Source organism: Camellia sinensis, chromosome 14, assembly GCF_055761805.1.
Source record: "Camellia sinensis isolate YWXY chromosome 14, ASM5576180v1, whole genome shotgun sequence".
NCBI classification, from domain to species: Eukaryota; Viridiplantae; Streptophyta; class Magnoliopsida; order Ericales; family Theaceae; genus Camellia; species Camellia sinensis.
In genome coordinates this window covers 53,091,322-53,106,913 of record NC_138974.1, presented here as the reverse complement: position 1 = coordinate 53,106,913, position 15,592 = coordinate 53,091,322, and positions in this window count along the sequence as shown.

Sequence of the window (15,592 nt, the reverse complement as noted above, 5' to 3'; positions counted from 1 at the left end):
GATGTTATTTATTTTTCAGTCCTAAATTTTCTTGGTTTATATCCATTTCTTGGCTTGTGAATTATATTTGGTTATTTGAGGGAATGGTGGAACCTATTGGCAGCGTGGCAATGTATTTACTCTTAACCCTGTAGAGAACCAAAAAGAATTGGTGAATAATGAAAGGAGAGGGGTAAATAAGAAGGATCTTGAAGTGGAAGAATATACCAGGCTTCTGGCAAGGTACTGACATGCAACTACTAGTATACATACTATGGTATGGGGAATCAAGAAATGACTAGTAGGTATGGCATTTAGAAATGTTATTTTTTTTTTTTTGATCGGCAAAAGATAAATCTTTATTGATGAACATACAAAGAGCAATATTACATCAATAAAGAGGAGATTGGCATTTAGAAATGTTATAACTGTAGATGTGGGTAAAGTTTATATCATGATGGCGGAAGAGGTAGCAACAAGGTATCCTTGTATTGTCTTATAATGTGTTTTGTAGAAGAGTAAAAGAGAGAGAGATCATTTATAAAATTCCTACACCTATTTTCAACCAACCAAGGGACATTCATTAAATTTTGTTTTGCATGCCTTTCCCTTTTTTCTCACTTTTTTGTGTTGTTTTTGTACTTATATTTTATCTTCTTCTTTCTTCTTCTCTATACTACCAAAGCAAAATAATAAAAAATTTCTCATCTATTTCCTTTTTTTCTTTTATTTTCACTTATCTTCTCTTCCAAGTCGTATCACATAGATAAGAGAAAAAAAAATAATAATTAACATTGTCTACCTTTCTTTTATTTTTCTTCTTTTTTTTTTGCTTTTATTATCTTCCCTTCACCTGTCTTTCTTCTTTCCTTTCCACCTAGACAAACTAGTGTTCTTTTTCACAATATCCAAGGTGTACATGGCTAATTTTATGGTAAGCTAATGGTTAGATTGATCAATTTATTTTGATTAATTGTAAATTGTTAAATTGTAATGCCATTCACAAGGATACTCATAATATTACGTTCATTATTCATGTGATGAAAGGTGAAGGATATACTAGGCCAACACGAAAGAAGAAGAAACCGGCTTAAGGATAGCTCATAGTAATTTGACCAAATATGGTTGGTTTCTTGAGTAACTTTGGTGAAAATAGAACCTTCTTCCATGGTACTATAAAATGAGGGCTTTATTTCCTCTAAGAAGCATGGATATAGACATGTGACACGGCACTGATACGACATGGATACGTTGACACGCTAATTTTCAAAAAGCGCAAGACACGACACGTGAGAAATATGCACGGAATATATAATTTTATATATTTATTATATGTTATATATATATATATGAATATATCATTAAAAGATAATAAAAAATGCAATATGATACTAATTTCTATAAATTTATATTTTTTTTGTTTTATTATTGTATCTTAAGTTGTTTTGTTCAAACTTATACATAGTTTCTCTTGTGTCTAATCGTGTGTTTAAGCCTTAGTTGCATGAAGCGGGAGCGGGGAAGCATGAGCCGATAGAAGTTTCTTAGGTTGGGAGTGCCTCGAGGAGCGATAATATATATATATATATATATTTTAATAGTTATTTTTAAAATATATTTATTATATAAAGGTGAGTTAAATGGTTATTTTTAAACATATATTTTTATTTTTATCTTAGGTATTATTTTTATTGATAATATTTTTAATTTATTTATATAATTATTTTTATTTTTAATTGATATATATTATAAATAAAAAATATAATAAATAAGGAATAATAAAATATGTTAAAATAAATATAAGATAAAAATTGGATGATTTGTTTTATAGATTTATTTGATTTGATTTTATTATATTTGATTTAATTAGATTTATTATATAACAAATTATATTATTTATTATATGTTTAAAACGGGAGGGGGGAGACAGACAGAACACAAATTGACGAGAGAGAGAGAAGAAGAAGAAGAAGAAGAAGAAGAAGGCGATGATGAGAAGACCGAAGGAGAAGTCGACGTCGATCAAAGTCGATGGCGAGAAGATCGAAGGCAAGAGCAGATCGCGAGCAGATCGAAGGCGAAGTCGACATCGAAGGTCGATGTCGCAGGTCCAGGTGATGTCGAAGGTCGACGTCGATGTCGAAGGAGAAGGCGACAGAGAGACCAGGTTTCTCTCTCTCTCTCCTCTTTATGATTCCATCTTGGACTGAATCGCGTTTCTCTCTCCATAGAAACGCGATTCTTACATGTTTCTTTCTAGGAAATGTGGATTCGCGATTTTTACTGAGAATCGCCACCTGGTTGCATGATTCCTGCCACTAAGGCTTAAGCGATAGATGTGTGTCCTCCAAGTGTTCAGAGAATGTTCGAGTCGTTAAAAAAATTAAAAAATAGAACACATTTTGAAGAGTATTGGACACATGTCGGGAAAGTGTCCAAAGAGTATCGGTGTTCAACACGGATACGATACGGATATGTCACATTCTTAGAAGTGTCCGTGCTTCTTAGGTTTTTCTAGAGTCATGGCAATTCTCTACCCTAATGGCTTTTAGGGCCACGTCAATTATAACATTTGTCATGACCATTGAGATTTTATTGTGCAATAGCCAAAATTGATGCCATACTTTTGTGTTGTCCACTTCTCTTGACTATCATGTATTTAGCTTCATTGGGTTTAGAAATTGAACTTCCAAATTAAAAGGGGAATCAAGACTTTTGCTTGTATCACGTGTTGACGTCGTCTAATTAAAGTTTTAGAGCTCAGTTGAGCCTTCCTAAGAGTCATGGTAATTCACTACCCTAATAGCCTTTAGGGCCACGTTAACTAAGACATTTGTCATGGCCATTTGAGACTTTATTGTGCAAATTGATATATGTCAACGGCCAAAATTGATGCCATACTTTTATGGTGTCCACTTCTCCTGACTATTATGTATTTAGCTTCTTTAGGCTAAACTTCCAAATTAAAAGGGAATCACGACTTTTGCTTGTAGCACGTGTGGACATCTAGTTAAGTTCTACTCCTAGAACCTAAAAGTATTTGTGTGGTGTTTCTGTTAGAGAGGAATTCAGTTAGGAAATTTTGAGATTTATTTTTGAAATTTTGTGATGTAGGGTAAGTGGGGAGAACTTTCCTGTACAAATGGGGAGACCAACATTTAGGAGGTGTAACAACAAAAGGGGCTGATCTTAACAAGTTCTATTGGTTGGAATGGTTGAAATTTTTTTGATTTTAGGGTTTTAATAGGTATAACAAGGTCCTAGCATTTTGGGACTGTAGCAAGAAATAATAGAATGAGTTTTAAGGTTGTCTATGTGCTATTAATTGCATCCTGGTAACTGAAGGAACCAAATGTTAGACGTTGAAGGAACCAAAGGTATTTGGCTTGAAAGCTACGATGTTGGTAGGTTAAAAAGGGATTTATGTTGATCTGGTTTTGGAATTTCAAAGCTTTAAAATGTAGAAAACTAAGAACAAGTCTAGGCATCACACAAGCGATGCATTACCTATTCTCAGAAAAACTTAAAAAGCTAGGGTTTTGCACAATCCGGCTGATGGTGGTTTGAAAAATTTTCTACTTGCTGCCAAATTGCACAAACTAAAATCCGGCAATTACTTTGGTGGTTTCTACTCAGCGGGTTGGGCAAATTGCTTTATACACTTCAAATGCCCAACAAAAATCAATTCTTAGCCACTAAAAGTTAAAATATGAAAGATGGAAGACCCCATTTTTTCAAATCATCACAAGCAAATCTTAACTAGGACAAAAGAATGGCTTAAGAAAGAGCTTACCGTTGAGCTTGATTGTGTATTTTGGATCAAACCACATGTAGTTGCTACTCCTTGTTGTCCTTCTACTTTCCCCATTTTTCCAGAGGACTGTAAAGGGAAGTGAAGAGGATGCATTATAGATCTGAGAGATAGAATGGAAAGAAGATGAGAGAGTAGAGTGGGTGGGTGTTACAGTGGGGGTGAGGGGATGGTTGGTGGTAATTGGTGTGTGAGAGAGAGAGAGAGAGAGAGAGAGAGAGAGAGAGAGAAATGAAGGTCGATGGTTCGGGAAGAAACAAGAGGGGATCTAAGTGTGGGAGTAACAAATTGTGTTACATGGACTCGGCACTTTGGGGCGAAGTACCCGTGTCGACACAACACGGGTGCGGGTGTGGGATTTGTGTCGGATTTGCCTGTTCTCTCTCGGATACGGCTCTTTACAGACAACAAAAGAAATGAAAGAGAGAGCAAGAGAAAACCTGGTCGCTTGTCGAAACGGTGAAGACATTAGTCGCCGACTTCGATCCCTTTGGTCGCTGCTTCGACAGCTTCGACATGCTCGATGCTCGATCTCCATTTCCTGCTCTGTCTTTTCTCTCGTCGCTCGATCTCCTTTTCTGTCTTCTCTCTCGTCTCTCGATCTCTCTTCCTCTCCTCTCGTCTCTCAATCTCGATCTCCCTCTACTCTCTCTCTCTCTCTCTTCTTCTATCTGTTTGACTTCTCTCTTCTTCTTTCTTGTCTTCTCTGTTCTATTTTCTTAGTATATAATATAAATTACATTATATTAGTATATAATATAAATTACATTAATATAATAATATATAATATTATTCATATTATATAATTTCATATTACATTTACATTAACATATAGTATACATTACATTACATTAATATAATAATATATAATATTATCCATGCAAAAAAAATTATATAGTGTAATATTTCATAAATAATATAATTTTTATGTCTAAATTAAAAATAACTTATTTTATCATATATAATATAATTTATTTTATATCTAAAATAATTTTTATTTGTTATTTATATAATATAATTCATCTTCATATAATAAATATATATATTTTTAAAAAAATTATTTAATGTATCCCCGTACCCGTATCTAAATTTGGATATATATCCACGTATCCTTAATTTTTAATTTTGAAGTGTCCAACTCCTAGATACGTACCCGCACCCGTACTCGTACCCGATATCCGTACTCGAGTCCGTGTAGCATAGGTTACAAATCAGAGAGAGAGAGATATGAATGTGATGTGGTCTGTGGATGATTGAACTGTAGTTGTTGGAGGGTAGTCGGGGGAAGTGCCAATGGTATTGGTTGGGGGACGGCTATAGTGACATTGAGTGTTTTGGATCTTGAGTGGGGTGTGGATAGTTAGTGTGCTATTGTGTTGGACCTAACCTAAACCACCAGTTCTTTCAAACCACATGAAGCAGATTAGGTGGTGTTTTCCATAACCCTACCAAAAGCCTTAGTAATTGTCTAACAACCTTATATCGCTTCTTACAAACATTGAAGATCTCTTACACCATCTAAGATTAGGTCTTTCAAACAATGGTAGGATTCTGGCATCTAAAACCTATATGAACTCAACTACTACACATGATTTGGAGACCTTGTGAAATAACTTGGCCACACTACCCCATGGATGATCTCTACCCGCACAACTCCAAAATTTCTTCAAATTATCAAAATAACCAAAAAGAATTATTAAAAACAGACCAGCAACTTGATTGACCTAAATTAAACACAGATAACACTCTATTAAGATTTAAGACTAGTAATTTTACTATGCACGGTTCATTTATGCCTATTGTGATGAAAATGGTTCCTAGAGGCCTCACCTTGGAATTATGGCAATATCCAATTTAGCAACTTGAATTTACTTTTACTTGCTCTTTGCTCGACTGTATCAGTTTGCTAGGCCCTTGTGATGATAGTCGTTTTCTTCTTTCTTTCTCCTTCAAATAAAATACTTGACTACTATTCTCTCTGCCACTATTCACCACCCTTAATATAAGTTAAGAATCCAATATTTAAAAAAAAAATAATAATAATTATCTTATTTATCTATTTTAGAAGTTCTATGTATAATTATGATTTTCAATTTCTTTTGGCCAATAGATTCTGATATCTACAGGTGAAACATGATGGTTATCTGAAGTTATTACTTCAATTGTTTGGTCAGACAAAGATCCAAAAGGAAAAAACTCAAGTAATATGATTTATTTTTGCTTGTGACACTTGGAAATTGTGATTATATCAATTTTACAATCATTTCCCATTATGTGGTCAGGACTTAATAAACATAACTGACGTCCATAGTGTGATAAAATCTTACATTAATTAATTTGGTAAATAAAATCAAGATGAGCATTTATGAAGTGAATTGAAGTCATTTTAAATCTACTGTCGCATGTTATCATCATTGGTAGGACTATGTATCCTATGAACTACCGACACTTCAAAACAAGTGCCATATATGTGTCGGACACACTGACACTTCGGGAATATGCGGACACTTCGAGGACATGTATGGGACACACCATATGGCGTGTCTCCTAATTTATTAATTTATTTTTAGGGGACATTTCGGGGACACACTAGAAACATGCCAAGTTGTCTTTTCTCCCATTTTATTTAATACTTTTGATGTATGTTGAATGTTTATTATTTTTTTTCCTTATATTTAAATACTTAATAGATCATCTATAAAAAAATATATAAACTGTAAGTGATTAGAGTTAGTTTTTGTTAACATTGATTGTTTGTGGATGTAATATTAATCTAGGTAGCAAATAAAAATATGTGAAAATATATTTTATTGCCGTATCCGTGTCTCCATTTTTTTTGTGTCTGCATCTGTGTCCGCATTCGTATCCGTATACGTGTCCGTGCTTCTTAATATGTATATTTCAATAATGATGTATAGATACTTCGTTGAAATATTGGTTGTGGGATGATTAGTATTTTAGTTTCCAACATCTGTTTAACATTGAAACAAGGCCTTTTTAGATCAAAGTAGAGTAAATTTATGAAGGAAAAAAAAAAAAAAAAACTACATAACTGTTTGAAGACAAAATTAAAATTCATTGAGGGTAATTCTTGTAGAATCTGGTCTTCTTTCCCTTGGATTAAATTGTTACATATTAAAAAAGGACTTCAACAACAATAACAATTTAAAAAGCAGCTGCCTGATCAACACTATCTTCCTTTATAATAATTGTGTCGTGTTTGTGAATGTTTATGTTATTGTATTGTCTGTATTGTTGTTGCCCAGATGTCTTATTTTCTTTTTTAGTATTTCTTGCTTCCAATGTTTATATTGTTTTATTTTTTGATCAGCCAAAGAGAGACTTTATTGATGAAAACACAATTACAAAGTGATGAGATATATCAATAAAGGGGAGGGGAGGGGAGGGGAGGGGAGGGGAGGAAAGTGCATAAGCATCACAGTAAAGCAACCCCATCCCAACTAGGTTGGCATCAGGAAGCAAACCGTATCATTTGCAAGCACTAATTCTCAGAAGTTGGTGAGCTACCAACAAGACAGCAACAACAGAGACAATAGCAGCAACAACAAAATCAAACAGAGAGCAACAACAACATCAAACAATATAAACAAACCAATGTTTATAATTTTATTGATGAAAACACAATTACGAAGTTATGAGATACATCAATAAAGGAAAGGAAAGGGAAGGGAAGGGAAGGGAAGGGAAGGGGAGGGGAGGGGGAAAGGAAAGTGCATAAGCATCACAGTAAAACAACCCCATCCCAACTAGGTTGACATTGGAAAGCAAACGCTATCATTTGCAAGTACTAATCCTCAGAAGTTGGTGAGCTATCAGCAAGACAGCAACAGCAGAGACAATAACAGCAACAGCAAAATCAAACAGCATAAACATACCAATGTTTATATTGTTGTGTCCCAAGTACCTGCTTGTATAAGGTGTGAGGTAGTTCTGCAGACCGAGGCTAGAGCTGAGTTTTGCTTCCAAATGCTGCTTGTCTCAGATATATAAGGTATGTTTGTGCCTTGTTTTATTTATGTGCTGCTTAGTGGCTGACATTGTTATAGGCTTTTGTGTAGAAACAGGAAATCATCTATTGTTGTGTTTCCCATCTTCTCTTATGTCGAAGTAAGCATCACAAATATTACCAGTTGTGTTTCCCATCTAGAGTTGTGTTTCCCATCTCCTCTTTATTGATGTATCTTTTCATATCTTGTATGTTTGCATCAATAAAGATTTATTTGCCGATCAAAAAAAAAAAAAAAACTAGGTTTGATTGCTTTGAGGTGAATGGAGCATTTAAATACCTCCAAAAATGGGTGTGTAGTTGTATCATACACCCATCTGTATGACACACGACTGCTTCTGATCTTGTGCTTCCCAGGCCATGATTTTTTAATATACTAGCATGGAAAAACCTAAGAAAATGGTAAGCTTGTTTGCATCAGTGACCAATCTTCTCATGTCAAAACACTTCAGGACTAATCATGTAATGATACAAGGAACCCTAGTAGACATAATGCTTGTGGAATATGACTTTTTGTTGTGAAAAGTTGTGTGATGAAATTCTTACACCTTCACATTTGTTAGTACAATCAATGCGTACTTGATCCTGTACCTTTCAAGTAACTGATCAACAATGAAGTCCTTGCGTAGGACATTTGTAAATTTTTTTTCTTTTTTTGGCAATTATTATACTCTTGAGATGCTTATCAAAAAAAGAACAAAAACTATTACCCTCTGGTAATGAGACACCAATTTCTTGCAATTTTTGATAGCATTGTGAACAAAAATTATACGACAGTTCATGTTGGAAGTTTGGCAGTAAATGATTCTATTGTAATGCATTTGTTTATTTATACATCTGTGTCTCAGCAACATCTGTATTATTTATTTTTGTCAGAACTCTAATTCCCGTGTGTGTCGGGATTTGTTAAATCTTGAAACTATGTCTAAGAGTTTGTGTTGCATTTTTAACTAATAAAAAAAATAAAATTATGCATGTTTACTGTGAGTATATTTAGATAATTCTGAAAAGCTTGCCATCTAGATCCACAGTGTATTTTTTTGAATGGAGATCTACAGTGTATGCTTCTCCACATTTGCATAGGTCCAACTTTCTCATTATAAAGCTCCAGCTGGTGTGCTGTTCAACATGTTACTGCCAATTGCTTTTGAAGGTATTCAACTACAATCCATTGGGAAATATAGAATGGACTGTTCTATATGTTATTTTTATTTATTCTTTAATTCTCTATGACAGGTTGCTCTTTTACATCATGTTATTTTTATTTATTCTTTAATTCTCTGTGACAGGTTGCTCTTTTACATCGAAAGTATTCATATGATCTTCATGAGCCAAACCAGATCAAATAGTATTTCTGGCTTGAACTGCAGTCAAAGTGATCTTGCTGGTTTTAGTTGTTTGTTTGGAGTAAAATGTTTATTCTCTTTCCTATGGAAGAACATAGTTTAAGGAAGTCCTTCAACTGGTACACATGTTTTTGACAGACTCATTGCTTCGAGTGTTTTTTTTTAATTTTTGAATGAATAGATTATAGGAGGTACTATTAACATTGACAGACCGCTTTTTCTCATCTTTCTTGTCATTATACAACTTTTTTTTTATATAAAATGATATATTTATTTATATTTTAATAATCTTCTCATTTAATAACAACGCATAATCGTCCAAAATTACTTGTGTAATTTAGCCTATTTTATTTTATGTTTTTCATTTATAGCTTGACTTTATTTTTGGCTAACCCTGGCATGTAGCAACCAGATCATTATTCAATCCAATTCAAATAGATCTGTTGACTTTTTTTTTTTTTTTTTTTTTTGATCGGCAAAAAAAATCTTTATTGATGGCAACATACTGAGTATGGAACAGTACATCAATAAAGAGGAGCTTAGAGCTAAAGCGAAGCTCCAAGCGCCAGGTGGTAAGGAACCAACCAACAGAGAGGAAGAAAAAAACAATAACAAGAGAAGAACTACAACTGAACTAGAACTACAGCAGAATAGAGCTATCAGCATACACCGAAAAACTCAAATAGAACTACAACTCCCGGCTGTGAACTGAAACAATTAACTCCACACAATCCAGCATGAACAACTTCATCAAGCTCCACTGTACAGACTTCCACATCAGACCAAAGACCTCCCACACTACCCCTACACACCTGTTCAGTATAACTTAACGGCACAAAAACTGAGTATTACACCAGGCAGCAAAACCTGATCAGCACACCCTATCTGATGGCAGCTACACAGCAAAACAGTGTTACACAGCAAAACAGCAGAACAATAGAGCTACACAGCAGAACAGTATTACACCAGGCAGCAAAACCCGTTGTATTGATCTGTCAAAACCCACCAAAAGAACATAGCAGTAGTACTGCTTACACCCAGCAACACAGCTTAAACCCTACCAACAAAGACCAGTACTGGACTGAACACCATACCACCAACAGTATTGTATCTGTCAGCACACCACAGCTCAGAACACCATAGCTCAGAACACCATACCACCACACCCACCCAAGCACTCCCTCACCTGCCTCAGATTAAACACAAAATCCTGGACTGAAAAATTAAACTCACTGAAGACATGTTTCAACCAAAATGCAACCCTATATTTAATTAATTCACAAAGGTACTCCAGATTTGGGATAGTTTTTCTGAATACACACTCATTCCTGCACCTCCACACAGACCACATCACTGCCAATGGAATCACCCTCCAGATCTTCCTCTCCTTCCTCTTTAGCTTCTCCCCTGCCCACCACAGCAATAAACTTTCCACTGATCCTGGAATAGCAGCTTGGATACCCCACCAGACCAACATGTCAGACCAAACCCTCCACACAAAAGGACACCAGACTAAGATGTGAGTCACTGATTCAGTGTCACTGCCACAAAACACACAAGCAATAGAATCACTAGAGGTGATCACCCCCAGTTTTTGCAAAAATTCCTTAGTCTTAAGTCTTTTCTTCCATGCAAACCAACCAAAGACCTGCACCTTAGGAGGGATATAATTAAGCCAAATCAATTTGGTAATGCTCATCCTGGCACCCATATTATCCCCACCCCTCCTGTACAGATCAGCCACTGTGAATATCCCAACAGATGAACCTAACCATGTAGGCCTATCAACACCCTCTGAGCACTGAACAGGAGCCCCCCTCAGATATTCAAAAAGCCTTGTCAACTCTTGCTCTTCCCACTCATATAGCCCTCTTCTAAACTCAAAGAACCAGCCACCCACTACATTTCTCTTATCAACCACACTTCTTAAGGATTCATTTTTAACCACAGCCAACCTAAACAAGGTTGGAAATTCATCATTCAAGCAGACAGGCTGCCACCACAAATCAGTCCAAAATCTGATTCTCCTCCATCTCCCACCTTCAACTTAAAATTATTCAAGTAAAATTCCTTGAGGCTACTACACTGCTCAGCCACTGCAATAATCCCCTTCCAAACTCCCGAGTGCCTGTTAGATGGGAAAAAAGTTGGGATCCATCCATCAAGCTCCGACCTATACCTGCTACAAATTACTCTTTTCCATAAAGTGTCCTTTTCACAGCCAAACCTCCACCACCATTTAATTAATAAACAGTTATTCACATCCCTAACTTTCCTAATACCCAAACCACCTTTCTCCACTGTTTTTGACAAGTCTTCCCACTTCACCATATGAATTTTTCTATCCGAGGCAGACCCAACCCATAAAAATGTAGCTTGAATCTTCTCCAACTCTCTAGCTACCCCTTCAGGCAACTTGAACAAAGATAAGTAGTACACTGGCAATGCTGAAGTTACCGATTTGACAAATGTTAACCGCCCTGCAAATGACAACATCTTTCTCTTCCAACCAGCCAGCTTGCTTTTGACTTTATCCACCACTGGTTTCCATGTAGCTTTCTTCCTTGGATTAGCACCTAATGGCATCCCAAGGTACTTTAGAGGTAATGCCTTAGTTTTACAGTTCAACACTGCAGCACAGCTATCTAACAGCTCGTTGGAAACACCCACACCGCATACAACGCTCTTGTGGAAGTTTATTTTGAGTCCTGACATAATTTCAAAACACCTAAGCACCCTTTTCAACTTTCTCACTTCATCCACCTGAGCTTCACAGAACAGTAATGTATCATCTGCAAACTGGAGATGCGTTAACAGGACGCCGTCATGGCCTACCTTAACACCTTTTATTAAATCTAACTGGGACGCACGGCTTAACAACTTATGAAGACCATCAGCCGCAAGATTAAACAAAAAAGGGGACAAAGGATCTCCTTGTCTCAAACCTCTTTGTGGGCTAAATTCCTCCGTAGGAGATCCATTAACAAGCACCGAGAGCCTTACAGTTGTTACACACTCCTTAATCCACTTAATCCACTTCGCTCCAAACCCAAAATTAGATAACATTGAGAATAGAAAACCCCAATTAATTGAATCATAAGCCTTCTCAAAGTCTAACTGAATAAGTAACCCCTTCTTCTTGGCTTTCTTCCATCCGTCTACAACTTCATTAGCTATTAACACTCCATCTAAAATATTCCTCCCACTCAGAAACGCAGACTGGGATTCACTAATGATATGAGGCAATACAGATTTTAGTATATTAGCCAACAATTTTGCTAAGATCTTATAAATAGAACTCACCAAACTTATAGGTCTATAATCCGATAGCCCTATTGGATTCTCTTTCTTAGGTATAAGGGTTATGAATGAACTATTTATACCCTTCACCAACTTCCCATTGGTTTGAAATTCTTTCACAAACTGAACCACATCACCCTTCATGACTTTCCAGAACTTCTGATAACACCTCAAATTAAACCCATCCGGTCCCGGAGCCTTATTCCCATCACAATCCATCACTGCTGATTTAATTTCTGCTACTGAAAAATCTGATTCTAACCAACCAGCCCTCCCCCTGCCTATCACTGTTGAGAAGCAACCCCCCAACACAGGTCTTGATGACCAATGCTCTGTGTACTGATTTTTAAAATGATCAAACACCTTGCACTTCACTTGACCCGGATCTTCCACCACCACCTCCCCATCTAGTATAGAATTTATTTCATTTCTAATAGTTCTGCCTTTTGCAACCACATGGAAGTATCTTGTATTCTTATCCCCTTTCATTGCCCAGGTAAGTCTTGACTTTTGTAACCATAACCATTCAACCATCCTACTCAACCTCCACATCTCAGCTCTGACTTCACTTCTCCTAACTTTTTCGGCACCATCAAGTTCTCTATCTTCAGCCAAGATATCAAAATTATGGAGTTCACCCTCTGCTGCCTTTAGTTTATTTTGTACATTGCCAAAGACCTCCATATTCCAACTTCTAAGGCTACCTTTCAATCTCATCAATTTTTGAAACAGAATAAAACCAGCCCAGCCTAGGACACTAGGTTCTTTCCAACTCAACTCCCAAAACTTCCGAAAATCTTTGTGTAAAAACCAAGCATTTAATACCCTAAAGGGTTTTGTACCCCAATCTCTCTCGTCCTCCATCAACAGAAGTGGACAGTGATCAGAGAGCAGTCTAGGAAGACCCCACAGCTTAAAATTAAATACCTCAATCCACTTTGGGTCTACAAAAATTCTATCTATTTTGCTCCATTTCTCACCAAGACTAGAGTTGCACCAAGTGAACCTCCTCCCAAGTAATGGTAATTCAGAAACCTCACACTTGTCAATAAACTCATTAAAATCTTTCATTCCTCTATCTCTCCTCGAACACCCTTTTCTTTCCCCAATCTGCCTAATCTCATTAAAATCCCCTCCTAAACACCATGGGTTCAGAAATTCCTCCTTCAGCTTCAACAAACACTTCCACAGATTCCCTCTAGATCCCACATCATTAGGAGCATAGATGTTCAGAATAGCACAATGAAAATGGTTAAGGAGAGTACCTGATAATAATATAAACCTTCTGTTGCTGCAACATTCCTTAATTTGGAATATATCAGGATCCCAAATACACAACAAACCCCCTGCAGAGCCTTCAGCATCCACCCCTATATACTCCATTTTTCCCCTTGCCCAAACTGATCTGACGTCTTCCTCAGTTAACTCTGATTTCTTTGTCTCTTGAAACAGGGCAATATCTACTTGTCTCTCCATCACAATCTTCTTAATTTTGCTTCTCTTCTCCTTCCTCCCCATCTCCCTAACATTCCATGAGAAAATCTTCATAAGAACATCACTACTTCACCAAATTCCCCCCAGCTGGGAAACCTACTCCCCAACTCCCACCCCCCCTGCAATTCGGTCCATATCCTTCAACTCAAGGTCCACTATTTTCTCCAACACTTCAGCCCTTTTCCCATTCAGCTTCACCCCAAGGAGTTCCCCCAATTTCAGTGTTGCTTCAGCCTCATTAAGGACGATCCTCCCTCTGTCCATACCACCCTCTATAGATGCAGTTAAGGACGATCCCGCCACTGCTACTCGCCAATCCGCTGCCTTGGGCCGTGCCGAGCTTGTTGCTGAACCTCTGCTCCCGTATCTTCTCCTTAGATCGGCTGAACTTCTTCTCCTCAGATCTGTTGACTTGGGTTTCGATATGCACTTAGAGCATCTCCAATGGAGCTGCTATATCAGTTGTCAAAGCTAAAAAATGACAGAAATGGCAAAAATCAGTCTCCAATGGTCTGCTATTTCCCTTGCCAAAGATGGCAGATGCCATATGTGTTCTCAAATATGGCAAGTGAAATAGCAGATGCCAACATTGCCAGATCAGCAAAATCCAACAGAAATTGGCACCAAATTCAGTTGAGAAAACAACAGAATTAATCTAGTAGGGAAGCTATTTTCCAAAATCAAACCCAATTTTTACAATCAAGCAAATTTCACATGAAGACAGATCGTGTATTTATATATATATGATCATTGGAGATGAAGACAGCTTGTATATATATATATATATATGATCAAAATCAAACCCAAAATATATATATATATATGATCAAACCCATGAATCTGCTGACCGTATATATATATATATATATATATATGTGATCAAAATCAACCCCAAAACATATATATATATATATATATATATATATGATCAAACCCATTACAGACATAGCAAACCGTATATATATATATATGACCAAAATCAAACCCAAAACATACCCATTAAAGACATAGCAAACCGTATATATATATATATATGATCAAAATCAAACCCAAAACATATATATATATATATATATATGTAATATGTATATATGAAGACAGATATTTTTTATGGAGACCAAAACACATAAAAACAGAATTTTTTGATGGAGATCAAGACAAATCAAAATATATATATATATATATGCAGATAGATCAAAACATATATATATATATATATATATATAGATGAAGATTTTACCAGAGGGGGTTCCGATCTTGGAGGAGAAGGGGGAGATCGGGTTCCGATCATGGAGGAGAAGCGGTTCCGATCTTGGAGGAGGGGGTTTCGATCTTGGAGGAGAAGGGGAGATCGGGTTCCAATCCTCTGCTCTGTTTGGTTTGTTCTCTGTTTAATTTCGGCCATGGAGGAGAAGACACAGTGATGAGAATGAGAGGGAGATGAAGAGCTGTGGAGGAGATGAGAGGGAGATGAGAGTGAGAAGAGATAGAGATAGATGTCTGCAAAAGAGTGATGGGTCAGTGTAAATAAGAGAGACGTTGGGCTCTGTTTGGTTTGTTCAACTAAAAAAAAAAAAAAAAAAAATTGAAATTAATTTTTACAACGGCTCTTTAAACGGCTATTTGCCAAACGGT